Here is a 21,748-nt window from a genome sequence, read left to right as displayed (position 1 = left end):
GCTTGCAGAGCCTGTGTACAAATATCTACCATATTTAAGTTGCTCCTTAAACATGCAAAAACAAAGCTTAAGTTTTTTTTTCCAGTGAATTTTGTACTGTTCAAAATGAGCGCTGCTGGTGCTGGGGAATGCCCATTTCGGTCACTCAGTGAGTCAGCGTCGGGCACTCCCAACTCAGTAAAATTTGCTTTACTCTGCCTCAAGAATGTGCATCAGCATTAACATCGGGTGCAGCCCTACTGCACTCGTGTGCACACATTTCCCACACTGGCCATCCTGTGGCCTTTATAAGTGAGACTGCCAATTTGTGCTGAATTAAGGGCAACTTTGTGCCATGGCTCTGCGTCCACTAGGAACTGCAACTCAGTTTGTGTTGTACCTTTACAGCCAGCAGACAGGACTTCCATTCTATCAGTGTGGGCTGGATTTGAACTTGTGTCCCAGAGGTGAAACGCTAATGTCCAAAACATTGCACTATCCAGACGTCTCAACGAAGGCATAATTTACAGACTGGATTCTTCATGAAAGTTATTTTGTAAATTCCAAGTCAATTACAATTCTAAGCCATTACATGAGTCGGTTATGACAGTATTTTGCACACGTTGAAGAATACTGGGCTCTTACTGATACTGCTGGAGATGTTTCATCTGTGGAGCTACAGTTATCAGTGGAACAAGTCATATTTTCTCACTGGCTAACAATCTTAACTGAGTCAGAAGTTGTGAGTTCAAGCTCCAATCCAGGACTTGAACACAAAATCTCGGCTGACAGTTCCGGTGCTGAGGGATTTCTGTGTGAAAAAAATGAAGTAGAGGTTTCTTTAACTCAGTCACAAGGAGCTTACAAACCAGATCGATATGAATGTTGCTGTTTTGTCTTGCTTGAGGGAGGACCCAAGCCAGATCCAAACAAAAACAATATGATTTGATCAGTTATGTTTAAGACTGCCAATTATTTTTAATCTGGTTGACAGTTATTTAGGACGCCTTAGCAACTGTTTTCAGGGCTATTTAATGAACTGAAGCTGTTCAACTAGTTGATCCGAGTTGATTTGGTTGGAATCTTCAGAGGAAGAGGTTAGACTAGCTCAGAGAACTCAGAGTTAGACTAGCATAATCAGAGAAGACTACAGGAGAAAGAACTGCACTTAGAAAAATTACCTAAAAAAGAATAGCTTATCATTCAGATTGTGAACTCTTGTTTTTGCTTTAATGAGTTGTTTAGTATTTCTACTGTAAATATTTTAGTATTATGTTACACTTATATATTTCACCTTTTGCTCAATAAATTGGTTTAGTCGTTAAAAACCCAAAAGAGGTCTTGTAAAGCTCTACCACTTTTTGAAGGTAGAAGAACATTCTTGTGTAGGCACATATCCATGAGCTAAAGGAACAAACAAAGATATTGACCCAGCAGAAACCTATCTGGATATTGGGGCCAGTGAAAACATCCTTAAGACCATAGCAAGCTATGACTCACCAATGAGAGTAATCTAAAAATACAGAAGCTGAAGTAGGAGAGACAGAAAAGACACAAAAATGGAATATTATTCACCACAGAAGGTGCCTACCTTTAAATGAGATGTTAAACTAATGTGGATGTTAACAGTATTTGAAGAGCAGGGAACTCTTCTAATGTCAGGCAACATTCTTCCTTCAACCAACACCACAAGAAAGCAGATCATCTGGTTATTCATCTTATTGCCATTTGAGACCTTGCTGTGTCCAAAGTGGTGCTGTGTTTGTCTGTCTAACAACAGTGACTGCATTTCAAAGGAATTTGTTGTAAGTGAAGTGCTTTGAGATTCCCTAAGAGACATGATGAGTGCTATTTCAATCCAAATTCTTTCTTGGGTCTCAAGCCTTTCTAACAGATATGAATTACACAATTTTTTAAAATTAACAATGTACAATATATGGTTGCTGTGTTTCCTGCTTCAGGAAATACACTTAGTGACCTATTAAGTAGCAGTGCTCTTCTTTGAGACACGGAGATTTCTGTATTTATTTTTGCTATGGTAAATCCAATTTAAAAATAGCTTCAGCCAGTTGCACGCAGAGGGTTCCTTTGTTCTGTGGCACTGACTACAAGCAATCACACCTAGTCATTGTATTCAATTTGAAACATCTGCCCTAAATGGGTTTATTTTGTTGGTTCAATGCTTTTACTGGGAAACCAATTAAGTCAAAAAGTTGTTTGGTTATTGGAATGGCTGATTTGAAATATTAACATATTCAGACGGACAGACCTGAATAGATAGTTCTAATCTTTCTGAATGCTGATCTATTGAGGGTAATGTATGCAGGAAGTAGCAGTATCCAGACCTTAACATTGTCACCTTACAAAGTGTAAGATATGGTGAGCTCTCAGTATGTTTACATCATAAAGAAATAGCTGTAACTTGAAAGATATCTTATGGCATATATCACAGCTGTGATTGCTCAGATTTCGTTCTGACAAATGATTTGAATTCTATATATGAACTAGAATTTGTGCTATCTATATACAATATGGAATCTTGAAGGTTTACCAGGAGACAATCTGACTCATCCAAAAAAAAATTGTTTATCAGACTCTGTAGAAACGTGTGCTAAAAGAATATATTAATTTGTGGACTGATTCTATTTGAATTTTTTTATTAAATATGTTTTTTGCTATGTTGTACTGCTATATAATTATTTAACCTATCAATAAATATGAGCAAATGCTTTTAGCCTGTACACACTGGTCTTGTGTTGTTTTCTATTGGAAGGGATGGGCGAATGTGTAGGGCGTCCCATTTATTGTCCAGTGGTCAATATATCACGAGTACAGGTTAATTGCTAAGCCTGTTCATGGTAATCCATGTGCCACACATATGGGGGCGCAGGTTTTGGATTTGTTTTGCTTATGGAAACTAAGCCATGAGGACATTAAGTTTAAGACAAAAGCATTGGGAAATGGCCAAACGCTAAACGGGCAGGCTGTCTTATTTTCCCTTTCTCTAGCTTGTCCATATATTGGCAAAATGCACTCAAAAATCCAACTTACTGGCCTATACATTTGGGATTGATGCACTCTTACTACAGCACTCAAGAAGTTCTTTTTGGCGAATTTTGTACTCACCATGGTGAGGCAAGTCAAACTGAGTACTTTTCCAACTTTCAGATGTGGCGTCTGCGTCATCCCTCCCTTGTCAGACCCAGCATAGACTGGCTACAGAATAAAGCTCCCGCTGCTTTGCCCAACTACGAACTTTAATATCAGTTTTAACACTCCTTTTGTGTGTGCTTTTTGTTTCCATTCCCTACACCAGACATCCTTATGCTGCTCTAGAGAGAGACTGAAATTATAGGCAATCAGTTTGTTTCACGTACGGTCCCAATTATTAAGTTTAAAAACTTCATTGTTGATGTAATAAGTTAGCTGACAGACTCCAAATTCAGTAGGTAATTGATTAATTAGTATCTTGTATGTGGGTAATTATACCAAATGGTGGAATCTCTTAACTTCACACCTGAGATAAGCCATTTAATATTGTAACTTACCAACCAGTAAATTGGATGGTTAATTAATTTATTCATTTTTGTGACTTGACACAAGGATGCAGGAAGAATGGATGTCTCATAAATTTGATTCTGGTTTGTAGGAAAATGTCAAGACTTGGAGAAATTGAAAGCAGACAGGATGGATAAGGTGGGAAAAGCTCTAACTAAACTCCTTGTTAAGAAGGTTTGCTGCCTTGTCCACTCCAACTATGAGACACAATTATGCATCAAAAGTATCTCAGTGTGTGTGTATAAGGCAACCAAACTTCTAAATGTGGATCCTAATACTTTAGGTTTGCTTTTGGTGTATATCAACAGTTACATCACAGATGGCATTTTGGTCTGGACGTTTGAGTTTTTGAGAGGGCTTCAGAAATGCAAATCAGGCACTGGAAGTAAGCTGTTGAGTCTGGCATTAGCTCAGTAGGTCAGACTCTCACCTGGGTGAGAAGGCCATGGGTGCAAGCCCCACTCCAGAGACTTGAGCACATAATCTAGACTGACACTTTAGCACATTACTGAGGGAGTGCTGCACTATTGGAGGTGCCATGGTTTAGATGAGACGTTAAACCAAGGCTTTAGCTGCTCTCTCAGGTGGATGGAAAAGATCCTATAATATTACTCAAGGAAGAGCAGGGGAATTTTCCTGGTGTCCTGGCTAACATTTATCCCTCAACCAATATCACTTTTGAAAAAACAGATTTTCTGATCATTTTCTCATTGCTGTTTGTGGGACCTTGCTGTGCACATATTGGCTGTCACACTTCCCTACATTACAACAGTGACTACATTTTAAAAGTACTTAATTGGCTGTGAAACACTTTGGAACATCCTGAGGTTGTGAAAGGTGCTATATAAATGCACATTCTTTTTTTCTTCCCCTTACTCTTGTGTCATTGGTTATTATAGTGTTTTTAAGTTTTTTAAATGAATTTTCATCATCGGCAGAGCAAGCATCAGAACTTGAGCCATGAGCTCATGCCTGTCTTCCTCAATTTGTCCATGTCTGGAGTTTTGGACTTTGCAAAATGTGCTAACCCCATTTATAGACTTCCACTTGGAAAGAGTCAATTGTCTTTACTGCTGTATTAATCTGTTACAGATTTTCATAGATCATTACAGTTCTCTGGATGAACTCCAAGCACATTCAACTCAGATTTTTGTATACCCTGAGTTGGAATGTTCCATTTCCATGGCTATTTTCATTAGTGAACATTCAGCACTGGTTTCCAACACAATTACATTTTTTTTAAGAGGGCATAGTGCAGATATAAGAATAGTTTGGAATTAACTATTGGGATTTGTTTTTCTAATAAAATAGGGACAAGTTATAACTGGTCACAGAGATAAGTCTCACGAATGACAGAGCTTCATCTGAATGCTATCCTGTGCACCATAACTAATCTCAATGCCTTACGGCTTTAGAGGCTGGGGGGGGCAGCTTTGAGGAGGCATCGTCAACATTGAGTTAAATGCAGACCGCAACAACTTGAATTTATACATCTTTAATGAGAAAAATGTTCCAAAGTGTTTAATAGAGGTTTGAGGGAGATCAATGCTGAGCCAAAAAGGGATTGATTAGGAGGGATGACCAAAGGCTTCATCAAAGAAATGGGATTTAAGGAGAGGGAGATACGGGGCAGGGGGATTTAGTGAGAGAATTCCAGAGACCTTTTAACCTGTTAAAACTTTTATGAAGTTGATGGCTTAGTGAAGTCCCGAAGGTTCAACTTATCCAGGGATTTATAGGCTGCCAAAAACTTTGGGCTTTCACCAACCCTTCATTTATAGATTTGGATACAGGGCTAGAGGGAGTGGTGTCCACATTTGCAGATAATACTAAAAAAAGGAGGTGTAGTAAATAATTTTGAGGACCAAAGGTAGCTGTAAGGGGATATTAATAAGAATGGACAAAATTTGGCAGGTGGAATTCAATGCCAGTAAATGTGAGGTGGTACATTTTGGTTTAATAAAAAGTAATAATCATACTTTGGGGGAAATCTGGGTGATATGGAAGAACAGAGGGATTTGGGGATTCAGGTTCAGAAAAGCAGCTCCTCAAGTGGATGAAACCATTAAAAAAGTTAATGAAATATTGGGTTTATGGCAAGAGGTATAGAATATAAATGTCAAAATATAATGGTGAATCTTTAAAAAACCGCAATAAGACTGCAGTTGGCGTACTGTATGCAGTTTTGGCTCCACATTTTGGAAGGATATTGAAGCAATAGAGAGGGAACAGTGCTGATTTACTAGGATGTTGTTTGGTGTGAGGGAATACAAATAAAAATTTGAAAAATTGAGGCTGTTTTAATTAGAACGGAGGAAATTATGGGGTATGATATAAGTGTTAAAAATTATGAAGGGATAGAATAGCGTAGATAGACAAAGACTGTTTCCAGCATTTGAGGAGGTTAGAAATAGGGGACATAATAGACCATAAGAGATTGGAGCAGGAGTAGGCCATTCGGCCCCTCGAGCCTGCTCCGCCATTTAATGAGATCATGGCTGATCTGATTTTTACCTCAACTCCACTTTCCCGCCTTTTCCCCCATATCCTTTGACTCCCTTGCTGATCAAAAATTTGTCTAACTCAGCCTTGAATGTATTCAATGACTCAGCCTCCACAGCTTTTTGGGGTAAAGAATTCCAAAGAATCACGACCCTCTGGGAGAAGAAATTCCTCATTTCCATCTTAAACAGGCGACCCTTATTCTGAGACTATGCCCCCTAGTTTTAAATTCCCTCATGAGTGGTAACATCCTCTCAGCATCTACCCTATTGAGTCCCCTCACAATCTTGTATGTTTCAATAAGGTCTCCTCTCATTCTTCTAAACTCCAATGAGTATAGACCCAACCTGTTCAATCTTTCCTCATAAGACAACGCTTCCATACCCGGAATCAACCTAGTGAACCTTCTCTGAACTGCCTCCAATGCAAGTAGGACCTTCCTTAAATAAGGGCACCAGAACTGTACGCAATACTCCAGGTGTGGTCTCACCAACACCCTGTACAGTTGTAGCATGACTTCCCTGCTTTTATTCTCCATCCCCCTAGAAATAAAGGCCAATATTCCATTTGCTTTCCGGATTACCTGCTGCACCTGTATGTTGACTTTTTGTGTTTCGTGTACGAGGACACTCAGATCCCTCTGTACCGCAGCATTTTGTAGTATTTCTCCATTCAAATAATATTTTGCTTTTTTATTTTTCCTCCCGAAGTAGATGACTTCACATAAAATTAAATGTAAGAGATTTATGACTGAGAGCAGAAGAAACTTTACTTACGGGTTGCAAGGTTGTGGAATGCACTATGGGATTTAGTGACTGAAGCAGAGACCATGTCAACATTCAAAAATAATTTAGATAGGTGTTTGAAGGAAAAGGGAATAAAGGGGTATGGGAACAAGGGTGGGCACAAAAGATTAGGACTACTGCTCATGTGGAGTATAAACAAGAACATGGCCTGAATGGCCTGTTTCCATGTTGTAATTTCTATGTATTCCACTTGATACAGAATATACAGGTAAGTTACATAATAAGTGTGTGTATATATTAAAGTTACAGTGGGGATTAATTAGAAATGAAGGTTATATTCAAAATGAGATTGATTTAGAAGGATCTTAGAAAGAGGCTCTGCGCCACATTGTATAACACAGTCTGCGATGAATTTGGAGGTAATAACATCGAGGAATCGAGATGATGTAACTAAAGTGATTTACCAACATAATTTCAACCTTGAGATAACCTAGTGCCTTGAACTGTTGCACCATGCAGCCTTCTATATAATAGATCCAAGAGTTTCATGGTTTATTAGAGGGTGGGGGGGAGGGGCAGTGAAAATTCTCTCCTGTGTCCAGCTCCTGATTTGCTGTATTTTTTTGGGAGCTGGTAAAGGTAACTTGGCTGACAACATTTGATTTCAAATAAAAAGGGGGAAAAAACTGCAAATGCTGAAAATATGAAGTAAAAATGGAAAATGAGTCAGCATCTGTAAAGAGAAGACATATGCAGAAGTGAAAACTGCAAGATAAGCAAGTTCCTTAATAGGTTAAGCGAAAAGGGGATAGGAGAAACAGCAGGTACTCCAATCAGGTTAACCCTTACTGACTGACCTGTCTATTTCCAAAAATAGAATCCACGATTGAACGATATGACTTAAATGGGGGTAATATTGGGATTTATTCCAGTGCATGTTGTGAGGGGTATCAGTTGTTGTGCATTGTAAAATTCGAATACAGATTGTATGTTAGAATATAGAGCCAACAGTTTGATATTCATGGCGCTGCACCGCTATGGGAGAGGCTGTACTTTATTTAGCAGCATACCAACAGTAAAAGCACTTCATTATTTATCACTCAGGTATGAATGTGACCTTTGATCAGTGTGTGTTGGTTGGATCTCTCAGTCCTTCTCCTTTGGAGTGATCTAAGCACCGCCTTTTGCTATTGGCTTCAGCGGAATGTGTCCGTTTACCATGACGCGTATGCCCATTGGCTGCATTACGGTGTGACCATTTTCTATTGGCTGCGACATGTATCCATCTTCTCCATTGGCTGATGTATCCGTCTTCGCCATTGGCTGCGACATGTATCCGTCTTCTCCATTGGCTGATGTATCCGTCTTCTCCATTGGCTGCGACATGTATCCGTCTTCTCCATTGGCTGATGTATCCGTCTTCGCCATTGGCTGCGACATGTATCCGTCTTCTCCATTGGCTGATGTATCCGTCTTCTCCATTGGCTGCGACATGTATCCATCTTCTCCATTGGCTGATGTATCCGTCTTCGCCATTGGCTGCGACATGCATCCGTCTTCTCCATTGGCTGCGACATGTATCCATCTTCTCCATTGGCTGATGTATCCGTCTTCGCCATTGGCTGCCACATGTATCCGTCTTCTCCATTGGCTGCGACATGCATCCGTCTTCGCCATTGGCTGCGACGTGTATCCATCTTCGCCACTGGCTGATGTATCAGCCAATGGCGAAGATGGATACATGTCGCAGCCAATGGCGAAGGTGGGGGGCGGGGCTTGAGTCCAGATTGACAGGAAGAGGCGGGGGAGAGGAGGCACAGCTTTGGGAAGGTAATGAGGTAGCGGGCCCGACACGGAAGAGGCGAAACGGCCGCCTGCGGGAACCACCAGAGGAGGCGGCGGAGAGAGAGGAAAAGAAACACTTCAAGCTCGGTGGAGGAGAGGCGAAAATTCGGAGGAATTTGCGCCAAAAAAAAAAATAACGTCCCATATTGAAGTGTAAGAGGGGCGCTTCGCCGGAATTTGGACCCCCCCCCCCCCACTACTCCGGCCTCGGGGGGTTTCGAACCCACTTTGACAGAGAAAAAAATAAACCCTTTTGGAAAAACTCCTCGCACGTTGGAGGCTGTGGAGGAAGAAGGAGGTGGAGGAGTTGGGTGCAGCTCCGACCCATTTGCAGGTTGACGAGCTTCGGGATCTCTTTTTCTTTTCCATGGGATATATTTCCAATATTTTGTTTCCCCTCTGAGAAGAATCCGCTCTGTGGGATTTCCCTGGAGCCTTAGGAAGAAGGAGCTGTGAGTTGTGAGCGGGCGCCATGGTTTATGTGTGTGTATAAGTCTTGCACACGTCTGGGTCTGGGCTTTCACGTCTTAGTCGCACCGTAACAAGAGTCAGAGACCGATGCCAACGGTATAAGGCTTTGTGAAGTTGAAGGACGAGAGATTTGCAGAAAGGAATGAAAAAGGTGCTGGGCCAGCCACTTGCAAAAAGTAGCTTCTTTCATACACGTGTCTCATTGACAATAACTGAGACTTGATAGGTTTCAGTATCTATATATGGAATTATGAATGCTGTACCTGGGAGTTGGGGGAGGTTGCAATTGTTAGCAATATTGTGCTCACTGTTTATAATTGTGGGACTGTTTGAAATGAGCTTTGTGCAAGGCGATGTGATGGAGCCCAGGAAAGTGGGTCAAGGGCTGCAATGTAGGTTTGTGTTCACAGGTCCCTCACATGCATTGTTGAGTTTACAATCTTGGCTGCGTTGCAGTGGGAAGGGGATGAATGAATGGCTGGTGCTTCCTTCCTGCTCTTCTCTCTTCCACCCCCTCCCCTTTCAATAAAAGGGGAAGAATATCAGAAAGTGAGTCAACTTTCCTGTGACAGATCACCCTAGGAGCAGTGTGTTCACTACCTTCCTTGAAGGGTTACAGGTGATGCATGACTTGGGGAGAGCAGAGAAGACAGTAAACTTACAAAAAAAAAGAGGAGTTTGGATTCCCAGAGGGAAAGTTATTGCCTTTGAACATTACACACTGGCCCCAGGTTTAATCCCTGATCTGTGCTCTGTTAGCTGGGACCAGTGGTAGTAGTGCTACATTTAGCTGAAATGTGTTGGGGTTAGAGAAAGGGGAAGAAACGGCCAGGTTCGCCATTCCTGATCACCGTTTCGTGACCCTTACTGGACATGTGCACGTATGGACATCAGGTGAGGACACGATTGAGCTTCTTCGTTAGATAGCTTGTCGGGGTTCGCACGTGAACTTGCATCTTTAAATTAATTTGTTATTCCCACTCTCAACCATTTCGCACCTGTCTGCTGCTGCTTCTGCTGCAACTGCCTGGTGTAGATGGCACGTTCACCAGAACGTACACAGGTTATGTAAGTACAAGCATAGCATACAAAGTTCTGGTGGTGATATGGAGCCTCCCGTCTCTGAGTGCAGCCTTCCAGAATGCTGCTAAAGCTGGCCTCCAAAAGGGAAGGTACATGTGTTCTGGTGTTTGTGTGCTTTAGTTGAATCAAAGGTTTAATTGCTCCAAGTCAAAGTTTTAAGAAATGATAAAATGGTCACCAGAGTAATCATTTCCCCCCCCCCCCCCCCATAGTTTTCTAAACGAGACTGCATGGAGACCTGCCTGAGGAGATGGTGCTTCTCTGCATTGCCAGCAGCAATGGGTGCTACATGCAGCCATTTTGTTCTGGCTGTAGACAGGCTGAGCTGCAAACAGGCTGGCAATGTGGTTTTTGCATCGCAGGTCTATACGAACCTTCCCCTGACATCAGGGAAAGTCTGCGGCCAGAATTTGAAGTTGGGAGCAATTGCATATCCATGTGCAGGATCATGTGCCACTGCTTTTAAGGTACACAATTGTCACGTGATTAACTCCGCTTGCCCCGTTGGTGCTGTGTCTCCGTTTATAGCCTGGATCCCAGCTTCCAATGTAATTGGGTCTGTTTCAAAGCACTGTTGGCCTCCTGAGCAGCTCGAGGTGGGACCATCACCCGAGGTGGGTCTCTGAGTCTACTGCGTTGTAAACTGTAATGTGGTGGGCATGCTGAGATTTGTTTTTAAAGTTTGTTCACGGGATGCGAACGACACTGTCAAGGCTGCAATTTATTTGCCCGTCGCTAGTTGCCCTGAGTGGTGGGTCGCCTTCTTGAACCACTGTAATCCTTGTGGTGATGGTGCTCCCACAATGGTGTCAGGCAGGGACTGCCAATGGAGACAGCGCGAGTGGGTAATCATCAGCACATAAAATGCACACTGTCTCGTGACAGCTACTTATGTCTTTAGCATTTCCTTAAAGAAAGCATCCGAGCCAGCCTGAAGCTGAATGGGATTATGCAATTTCAAAATGAGGTGTTGAGACCTTTGATGGAACTCTGCATGCAAGCATGATTGAATTCAAGGGGCGGGGAGTCTCCTCACAAGGAGTCCTCTTAAAGCACAAACCGCAAGTGAGAGTAGTTCGTGTTTTAAAATGAACCTTCACTGACATCTGGGTAAGGTTCACACAGGCCAGCAATGATTAACTTCTACATTTTTTTAAAGCATAGCAATATGACGGGGCCTTTGGGAGTTGTTATAGGCAGCACCATTAGAAAACACAGCTCATTTGGACAGTTATAAAGTGCACCTAGTATTAATGGTTACACCTCTATTCCTGTTAATTCAGCTCAAACAGTTGAACTCATAACTCCATGAAGTTGGTTCTTCTAATGATGTAATCAGCATTCACTGATTAAGTGAACTATTCAAAAAGGATCAGTATTGGGGAAATTCACTGAAAATGCAGGAATCTGTGCTTTTCCTCCTGTCAACAGGTTCTGTTACTTAAAAAGTAACTCAAAGTATTTTTCCCTTTAAATTCCTTCTCCCACACCCAGCTCTGGCAGTTTACCTCCAATAACATCCCCACCCTCTCATATTGCCTTCTCAGTTGTTGACACTCTTGGTAGTACTTTCTGTAGAGTTTTGTGAAGTGCTTTAAAAGACTTGCTGAATTTGCCTGCATACATGTCAAGTGTTCAGTGTTATACGTGTATCTGAAGGCTTAGCTTTCCAGATACAATCTTTTGTTGTGAAGGGGAGGGAGAAAAATAATTTGTAAAGTGCAAAGTGGGAATACTTTAGTCATCACTGATATAAAGCCGTGTACTATCTTTAAAAAGCTGCAGGGGACTGTGTGCACCGAGAGTACTAATACACTGAAAGCAAGTTTTAGTGAGGTTCATAACATGACTGACTTTAGAAGAGTCTACAGTGTGAGAACTGGGGTCTTGAGGGAAACTGGGGGCAAATACTTGAGAGCTGGGCTAGTAAATCAATGTCATGGATGGATGGATGGGATGTGGGGATCATTGCCACACAGCTCCCCTCCTATAATCTGTATTCTGAGTTTAGATGGCTGTGTAAAGTATACTTGTTGCTGTGTGCGTATTATAATATGGGTGACAGTGGGCTAGATATTGACGTTTTACTGCTGGAAGCTGGGTCCAAATCTAACCCAGGCAGGTGGGATGAAAGCCTCCTCTGCACGTGAAATAACTTCGAGCAGCTCCTAGTGATGGTGGAGCCAAGGCACAAAATTGCCTCGAATACAGCGCCATTGTCACAGAATTAGCTAAATCTGACTAAGGATGGCTGGAGTGGGAAATGGATAATTGCCATAGCTGTGCAGTAGGGAAAAGTCCTGAGGTTAGACTGAGGGATATTGTCAGGGCAGATTAGAGAGATTCTAGCTCTGCATATAACTATCTCGTACCTGTCCTGGGAATGCTTGATGCGCACCTGGTTTGGAAGTGTTTCATTCCCTACATCTAACATCCCTCGCTGATGACCACAAAAAAAAATCTAGAAATCGGTTTCTTAAGAATTACAATTAATGCCAACAATTTTTTTGAGTGGTGGAATATTGTGAGTTTAAATAGTGAATATCGATAAGTCATAGTTTGGAGAAATTGAGACTAGAACGTGTGAGGGAGCAGCTCTTCTAATCATAACCCAAAGCCCCTCAGCAATGATAATGAATAAACTCCCTGCCCAACCCCATGCAGAGAGAAAGGTCCCAGGTTTTATCCTCCATCACTAGTGAATAAGCTGATTTTGATTGGCATGGTGGAAGGGGTGTTGCAATTAGCCCTGAGGGTAGGGGAGAGGAACCAAACTGGACCCCTGTCCCTGATTTTTATTTATTGACTCTTGCTGGAAAGTGCACGTATGTGAATGTGGAGTGGTGATTGTGATGCCCTGTATTGTTGAATAGCCTGACAGGCCCCTGCATGCAGAATGTATGGTTGGGTGAAGGTATTGGAGGGCTGACGCGCATGGTGCCATAGACCAGGAGAAATGAGGGGGGTAGAATGCTGTCGTTGATTGATACGGGCAGCTCCAGCTAGGTTCACTATTCCTCCCCTGAAGTGGGAGAGTCCCACTGGGTGATCACTAAGCAGCCAGTCAGTCGCAGACAAGTTTTGGCAGCAGATTGTCTGCATTTGCTTTCACCTGGTGATGGTGTTCCCCCTGCAGAAACCAGAGAGAATGGGGACGAGGGGGAGAGGAAATGCAAAAGTGTTATTTTTAGCGGTGGTATTGATGCTGAAACTCCCTCCTTTTAAATGGTATAAGGCGCCTCTGGATTGAAAAGCTAGATGAGAGTATAGATGTGGTGAATTTTAATAGAAGTTGCTCATATAAATGCCGTGCCCATGCTTCAGCTCCTAGATGGCAGCTGTTCCAGATGATGTGTGTAAACTGTACCCAGCTCCTTTTATTGCCTATTGCACAATGCACTTTGGACAATTACCTGGGCTACTGGGCTTTACACTTAAGCAGTAAAGCCACTCTGATTTATTGGATTGATCGACAGCACTAGGCTGATGTGGCATTCAGAACTTTATTTGCTCTGTGCCTTCGCACACTGCAGTGCACATGGTGAGAATGCAACTCTGGTGCTGCTGCTGCATGGGGAGGGAGGGATGAGGCAGATCGAGCCCACCTGGGGGATTATGCGAGAAATGCACTTCTTGTGTTTAAAAAATATTCCTATTTTTGAGGAACCTTCCCTCTGTGGGTGATTTCTGCTCTTTTCATTTTGTTCCCTTAGCCAAGCCCCGAGGACTTGTGCTGAGGTTTGTCTTTGCACAAAGTATATCAGCCCTACACCAGGCAGTACCTTCTTGCACTGAATCATTGGAGAGGACTAGTTCCAGTGTGGAGCACCCGTTGTCAATTTTCAAATGAAACCTTATATTAAGTTAAACTAAAGTCCCGGCTCAGTGGTCGCACTCTCTCCTCGGAGTCAGAAGTTCATGGGTCCAAGTCCCACTCGACAGACTTCAGCACAGAATCTCCAATGCAGTACTGAGGGAACGCTGCACTGTCGGAGGTGCTGTCTATCGGATGAGATGTTAAACCGTGACCCCGTCTGCCCTCTCGGGTAAAAGATCCCATGGCACGATTTCAAAGAAGAGCAGGGGAGTTCTCCCCGGTGTCCTGGCCAATATTTATCCCTCAACCAACATCACTAAAACAGATTGTCCGGTCATTTATCACATTGCTGTTTGTGGGACCTTGGCAAAGGTTTCCTCTCCTGTTAACTATCCAGTGACCCCTGCTGGAAGTGTGCGTGCGTGGACGTTAGCCGAGGGCAGGATTCAGCTGCGTTGTGATTCCCCCTACAGTTAAATATCCTGCTGACTGTCAGCTGTCATAAAGAATGTGTATTTGGTCAAGATACAGCCGGCCAACCAGAACCTGTGGGACAGTGTCTTGGGAAGGAATTAATGCCTTGAAAGGATCTTTGAGTTTGTTGTTTTAAGATTTTTTTTTTAGGCAGCTGCCTGATTCACTGGGCTCACCGCCTTGGACTTATTCTCATGAATGGGGCTCAGTAACGTGCTTGTGCTCCATGTTGTGGATCTCTCAGTAGGTTGCTGAATACATTTAATTTACTTGAATCAAGTAAAAGGCTCATTTGTTAAAACTGTCCTTGGATGGATTCCGATGGTTAATCCCCCTTCTTTGGCCCCCGCCGCCATTTCAAAATTCTTTGTATTGTACTTTTGAAAAATGCCACAATCAGCTGTGCGCTTGTGCCCATCTGATGTGGAACTGCGGGTCAGTGTCCTAGATAGTTTATAATTAAGTCCCAGTAAAAGGCCCGTTCATGTAGGTTGGCAATACAGCAGGGATTTGCTGTGCAACCTATATTCTGCAGCAGAGTTTACTGTAAATATCTACTTGCATAAGAAATCTTGGGAATAGGAAAAGGCAGTTATGCCCAGTGAACTGTCCTGCTCCAGAGACTTGAGCACATAATCCAGGCTGACTCTCCACTCCAGTACTGAGGGAGTGCTGCATTGTTGGAAGTGTTGTCTTTCAGATGGGATATTAAACAGTTCAGTTGGATATAAAAGATCCCATGGCACTTTTTCGAAGAAGAGCAGGGTAGTTCTCCCTGGTGTCGTGGCCTATATTGTTTCCTCAACCAACGTTGAAAAACGATGATCTGGCCATTATCAAATTACTGTTTGTGGGATCTTGCCGTGCATAAATTGGCTGCCGCATTTCCTGCATTACAACAGTGATGACACTTCAAAAGTACTTAATTGGCTTTAATGCGCTTTGGGGTGTCCTGAGGTCATGAAAGGTGCTATATAAATGCAAGTTGTTTTCCCTGTTTTATAAATCACTCCCACCCTCACCGTCTTCCCCAATCCCTTGTTCTTTGCACGAGGAGTGCATGCTCGATGTCAGATATTTTCCCATGAAAGTTGCCACATTTTGTATGCAGCTGAAGTCAGCTTAGAGCACCTGCTCCACACACCCTTCCCCACCACCAAAGGACGTGCCCGGTAAGGATCAAAGGCCCTGCTCTGCTGGATTCCTGCTCTACTGGATCCCTCCATTGGCAGCCATACCTTCAGCTGCCTAGGCCCTAAACTCTGGAATTCCCTCCCTAAACCCCTCCACCTCTCTCCTCCTTTAAGACACATCTTAAAACCTACCTCTCTGTCCTAATATGTCCTTATGTGGCTCAGTGTCAAATTTTATTTGATAACGCTCCTGTGAAAATGCCATGGGACGTTTTACTACGTTAAAGGCATTATATAAATGCAAGTTGTTGTTGTGTGACCTATACTTCATAGGCAGCTTTCCCATGAAAACGAGGGTTTAGTGGTGATTTGGGTGGAGTTGAGGGAGTAAAGCTGGTATGAATCCAGGAGGGCTGATCTGACAAAGGAGAAGCATCAAATCCCTTTGTGTCTTGTTTGCTGATTGATTTTGTGCACTTGTGAACAGCAGAGAACATCTGTTGTGGTAGTTTCCTCTAAACGCCCCGTTCTGCAGGACCTGTAGCATCCCCTGCACCATCTGCTGTAAAACAAGAAATTGGGAGAGAGAGAGGAAAATACTAGCTGGAGCATGTAATTGGGAATGATCTGAATGCAGATCTAATCTTGCAGTGAAAGTTCCCTGTGGTGCAACACCACACCAACAACAACTTGCATTCATACAGCACCTTTTAATGTATTAAAAAAAGCCCAAGGCGCTTCACAGGAGCATTAGCAGACAGAAATTTGACACTGAGCCACATAAGGTGATATTAGAACAGGTGGCCAAAAGCTTGGTCAAAGAGGTAGGTTTTAAAGAGCATCTTAAAGGAGGAGGGAAAGATTTAGGGAGGGAATTCCAGAACTTAGGGCCCAGACAGCTGGAGGCATGGCCATCAATGGTGGAATCCAGCAGAGCAAGAGCTTTGATCCTTACCGGGTGTGTCCTTTTGCGGAGGGTGGGGGGAGCAGCTGCTCTAAGCTGATAAGGGGAGAGGCCAGAATTGGAGAAGCGCAGAGATATCGGAGGGTTGTCGAGCTGGCGGAGGTTACAGAGATAGGGAGGGGCGAGGCCATGGAGGGACTTGAAAACACGGATGAGAATTTTAAAATCGAGGGGTTGCTGGACTGGGAGCCAATGTAGATTAGCGAGCGCAGGGGTGATGGGTGAATGGGACTTGTGATCTACCCCACTAGTAGCATGCAGTCTTGTACTCACTCTGTACACCAATACCTTGGTCGGATCATCGTCTTTAGCACCTGGTTGTAAGAGCTTGGCAGGGCAGAAATGCTGGTTGCAAATTCGAGCACAAGCTGCTGCACAATTTTCTGTCCACTAAAGAGGAAAATCTTCCCCCTGCCCCCCCTCCCCCCCCTCCTCCCTTTTGAAGATTAGAGTAGAATTTAAATTCCAGTCCAAAGCATGACAGGATTATGAAACTGTTTCCACTGGCAGGAGGGTTGGTAATCAGAGAACACAGATTTAAGGTAATTGGTAAAAGCACCAGAGGGGAGATAAGGAAAGATTTTATTTTTAAGCAGCGAGTTATTATGGACTGCGCAGCCTGAGAGGGCAGTGGAAGCAGAAGCAATGATAACTTTCAAAAGGGTTATTTACTTGAAAAGAAAAATTTGCAGAGCTATGGGGAAAGAGCAGGGGAGTGAAACTAATTGGATAGCTCTTTCAAAGCGCTCGCAAAGAAATGACGGGCCAAACGGCCTCCTTCTGAGCTGTATGATTGTATAGTTTACTGTTCTTGCAAGTCAGTTGTACTCCACACTTGTATGAACGCGAAGCAGTTATGGCTTCACATGAACCTTTAATAACTCGGGCGTGATGGCCTCATATTTTAGTCAGTGACGTGAGACCACCTCGGCTTTGCACTGGCGACAGTGTAATGGGCTTTTAATATCAGCAGCAAATTGGCTGTCCCATCAGCTCCTGCAAATAAAACGTTAATGTGCATTTGGCTGCCAATGAGCAAAGCTCTAAATCTGCTTGCCTTGGCTAGAGAGTGCTGTGGAGCCGGCAGTATAACTCCAGCCTGCTAGCTTCATTTCACTAGCAGTTTACGATAGCATAGTGGTTATGTTAATAGGCTTCTAATCCAGAGGCCTGGACTAATAATCCAGAGAATGAGAGTTCAAATCCCACCATGGCAGCTTAAGAATTTGAATTTAGTTTTTAAATAAAATTTGGGGAAAAAAAAGCTGGTATCAGTCAAAGTGACCTTGAAGCTGTCAGATTGTCATAAAAACCCAACCGGTCCTTACTTGGTCTGGCCTACATGTGACTCCAGTCCCACATCAATGTGGTTGACTCTTATCTGCCCTCTGAACTCAGTTGTATCAAACAGAAGGGCCATCGCCACCTTCTCAGGGCAGCCAGCGATGGGCAATAAATGCCAGCCTTGCCAGCACTGCCCAAATCCCGAGAATGAATTTTTTAAGAGAGAACTCTAAGCAGGTGCAAGTTTCAAAAAGATACACTGAAATCTTGATTATCGTCACACTCCATTTTATCTTCCAAGAATTTTCAGGGGTGTGGAGAGTCATTGAACCAACTCTGGGTCCTTGATCTCAGTGTCCAATATCTGATGGAATTCACTATCCATATAGTTTTGATATTTAGATCAGCTGGAGCCACATCAGCTGTGTTTTTTCAAGGATTTAAAAAAAAATGTGAGTCTTACCACCATGTGCTGGGAATTTGAATTGATAATCTAAACAGACCATTCAGAAGCTAATAACGCACTGCCACAGACTAAATACAAGGGCAGCTCTCTACCTGTCAAGGGAGTGCCCTCCAGTATGGTGGGTAATTGAAGTTCCATCGTGTCTATGATACAACTGTACTAGTTAAAGGCAGGATTGAGCTTGGCTGTAATGGAATAGACAGCATTCGCTGTCCAGGCTTCTACATGAAGAGTGGCCACGTGTGTGAGATACATGTGGGATGCTACATTCCAAGTGGAAAATCGTCCCGAGGCACTACATAGAGGCATGAGGGAAAGAAACAAACGCCAAGCCAAAGAAGGAAAGATAAGGAGGGGTGACTTAAAAAAAAAAAAATTGGTGAAGGAGGGTCATGAGGAGATGGAGAGGTTTAGGGAGGGAATTGCAGAGAGTGGGACCTCAAAGCTGAGGACACAATTGTCAGCAGTGAGGTGAAGAGAGGGTGGGGGGATTCACAAGAAGCTGGAGTTAGGAACGGAGTGTTTTGGAGTGTTATAGCACTGGAGGAGGTTACAGAAATAGGGAGGGGGCAGGGCTATGGAGGGATTTAAACACAAGGATGAGAATTTTCAATTTGAGATGTTTAAAATGTGCTGTCTCATTTAAAATTTAGAGGGGTGAGAGGAAAAAGACAACGGATGATGTCATCGTATTAGTTATGCCAATCCTTTTTTAAAGGAGGGTAAGAAGGAGCTGATTATAAGTGCTTGGTTTATCTGAGCTACATGACCAGTGGGGAATTATAATCCTGTGCTTGTCATGTGTACTGCAAAGTAGTATCCTGTTGGTGACTGATCCGTGCTGTGTGCTGGAAATGATGATGTACCAGTGATAAGAGTTGCTTCTCTGTTTCTATCCAGTTTGTAACCCCTCCCCCCACCTCCTCCCCCATAGCTTCCAATTGTGAGATGGTCATATAATACCACCCAAATCCCACAGGTAACTAGCCCGAGTCCAGTGTCTCTTACGCCACTGTGGTGTACCTTACTTAAAGCAGAGCCCTGGCATGTAGGAAGGAACTGAAGACATTGAACTCTACAGTAAGCCTTTGATAACATTTTTGTGCATTTCAAACTTTTTCCTCCTGACTCAGCCAAAAGAAAGCCAAAGTTCCTGTTTGGTATTTTCTGTAATGGGATGCTTGAAATTCCAAAACTGAGGATTGCATTCCAAGGATGGTGTTGATTATCAGAGACCTTGTCAGTGCTGTTTACTGTGGTGACTGTGTTTTATTTTCAAACTCTCTCTTGTGCTCTTTTTTTCTTTCTTTCTCTTCCTCTCTTTTTTTTCTCTCTTTCCCCCCCAATGACATATATCACGTCAAGCATTGGATCAACAAAACGTTCAGTTGACTCTGGGTTAGCAGGTGTGCATGCTTGTTATGCCACGTTGAAGAGGGCGGGATTGGGGGGGGTGGTGGTGGTTGCAGTGGGGGGAGAAATATCAGGCAGGTGAAGTTTCAGCTGAGGTATCAATCCAACCTTAAAAAAAAACAGCGGTAAATTGGAGAGAGTGGAGGAGGAGAGCAGGTGGAAACATGCTGTTAACATCAATGGCTAATTTTCCACCCACCTGTAAGTGTTGTGTGGTGCTGTGCCATGTACTGTAAGATAATGAGGAAAGGAGCTCCCATTTTATTATCTCAGGACTCAAATAAGAAAAGGCACAGGTACTGTACCCCAGGGCTAGAGACGGCCTCTCCACCTTATCTATTTAAGCAAGCAGCAGGGAGACTCGCGATGAGCTGCTTTATTAAAGTCGCTGCTAGCTTCCTGCTGTTGACCTTGGTTGTCGCTCCAGTTTTTGTCTTCAAGGACAAGTGATCGTAGATGAAATGAGTTCCCATGTCTTACTGCTTTGCTTTTTAAAAAGAAAAATCACCTGCTGAGGATAATCCTCTTCCTTAGCGTTCCCTCCCCCAGCTGCCTGCTCAGACTGAACCCAACAATGGACAACTTCAGTGTCCAGATAGGCAAAGGTATTAAGGGTTATGGAACCAAAGCGGGTAGATGGAGTTGAGATACAGATCAGCCATGAACTAATTGAATGGCGGAACAGGCTCGAGGGGCCAAATGGCCTACTCCTGTTCCTGTGTTCGTACTCGATCCCAAGCTGATCTTCAAACTACACATCCAGTCCATTACCGAAAGTGCCTGTCTGTCTCTGAGACGTTGTCTGCCTCTGGCCCCCCTTCACTTCCACCACTGCTGAAACCCTCATCTGTTTTTGTCACTTCCAGGCTTGACTTTTCCAATGCCCTTCTAGCTGGCCTCCTGAGCTCCACCTTACACTGACTCTGAACTCTTTTAAAACGCCGCCCCCCGACATCCTATTCCATACTAAGTCCCACTCGCCCGCCACCCCAGTTCTTGCCAGCTTCCACTGGCTCCCTGTTCTCTAGTTGGATTGATTTCAAAAGGCTCCACGGCTTCGCTCCATCCTACCTCGGCAACCTTGTCCAGTTCATTGTTTCAGTTCGCAACCTCCTGAGTCTGGACTATCCCCTCCCTCCCTGACCACCAATGACGAAGCCTTCAACTGTCACAGCTCTGCACTCTGGAGTTCTCTTCCTGAACCCCTCTGCCTTCTACACCTGTTTCCACATTCAAAAACCTTAAAACCTACTCCTGTTATCACCTCCGCCCAAGCTCTCTCTTTTTGCTCGGTATCTGATCTGTCCCTTTTGTGAAGCACCTTGAGATGTTGTGCTATGTCGAGGGGGCCATGTACCTGTAAGTTGTTCTGTTGTTGCACTTTCACTGAAACCAGTGTCCAGGGGATCCTAGTGTAGTGTGTTTGCAGATTGTCACTGAGTAATATGTATTTATTCTCTATGTATACCCTGATTTTAAAAGTCAGGTTTTCTTGGTTCCCCCTCAATGGCCTAGTGCTTAAAGGCACAGCCCATTGTGGTAGAAAGCTATACAGACCAGAAGGTCTCTGATTCGATCCCTGGTCTGTGCTAAGTTAGCTGATCTCTTTTTGGGGTATCAGGTGGGTTCTACAATTGGTCTCAATGCTCAAGAGATACGGGGACGGCGGGGGGGGGGGGGATGGTTCCTGCACCTGATCATTGCTGGAAACGGTACTTATGTGGAGATTGAGTGAGGACAGGATAGGCTCAGCTGTGGTAGTTTTACAGATGAACAGCCAACCAATTGGTTCATGCAGGCCAGCTGGTTTTTTCCTGTCCGACATTTCCGCCTTATGTTCGTTTGGAAGAAGAACGGGCGACATACTGGAGGGCTGATGCCGTCTGTGGAACAGTACCCCCGGCAAGAGTCAGCAAGCAGTGGAGAAATTTGGGGAGTTAGGGTGACGATCAGTGGCAGAGCCAGGGCCTGCTCTGTGAGGTCTGAAGCGCGCCCGCTTTAGTTAAGTCGACC

At 43.7% G+C, this 21,748-nt stretch overlaps 1 protein-coding gene across 3 annotated transcripts in view; it reads left to right on the top strand.

Moving 5' to 3' along the window:
• Window positions 1–8,602: 8,602 nt before the first annotated feature.
• osbpl7 (oxysterol binding protein-like 7) overlaps window positions 8,603–21,748 on the top strand; it is a 74,617-nt gene continuing 61,471 nt past the window's right edge. The window contains exon 1 of one of the 3 annotated variants that reach the window (XM_067968827.1): window positions 8,603–8,964. The gene's annotated coding sequence lies outside the window, so the exon portion shown is untranslated. Of the gene's footprint in view, window positions 9,253–21,748 lie in introns of all 3 variants that reach the window. The other 2 variants (XM_067968828.1, XM_067968826.1) reach the window with 2 other exon arrangements.

This window comes from Heptranchias perlo, chromosome 30 (assembly GCF_035084215.1).
Source record: "Heptranchias perlo isolate sHepPer1 chromosome 30, sHepPer1.hap1, whole genome shotgun sequence".
NCBI lineage: Eukaryota > Metazoa > Chordata > Chondrichthyes > Hexanchiformes > Hexanchidae > Heptranchias > Heptranchias perlo.
The sequence above is the reverse complement of the archived record's forward strand: the minus strand, read 5'-3'. Positions and strand labels throughout refer to the sequence as shown.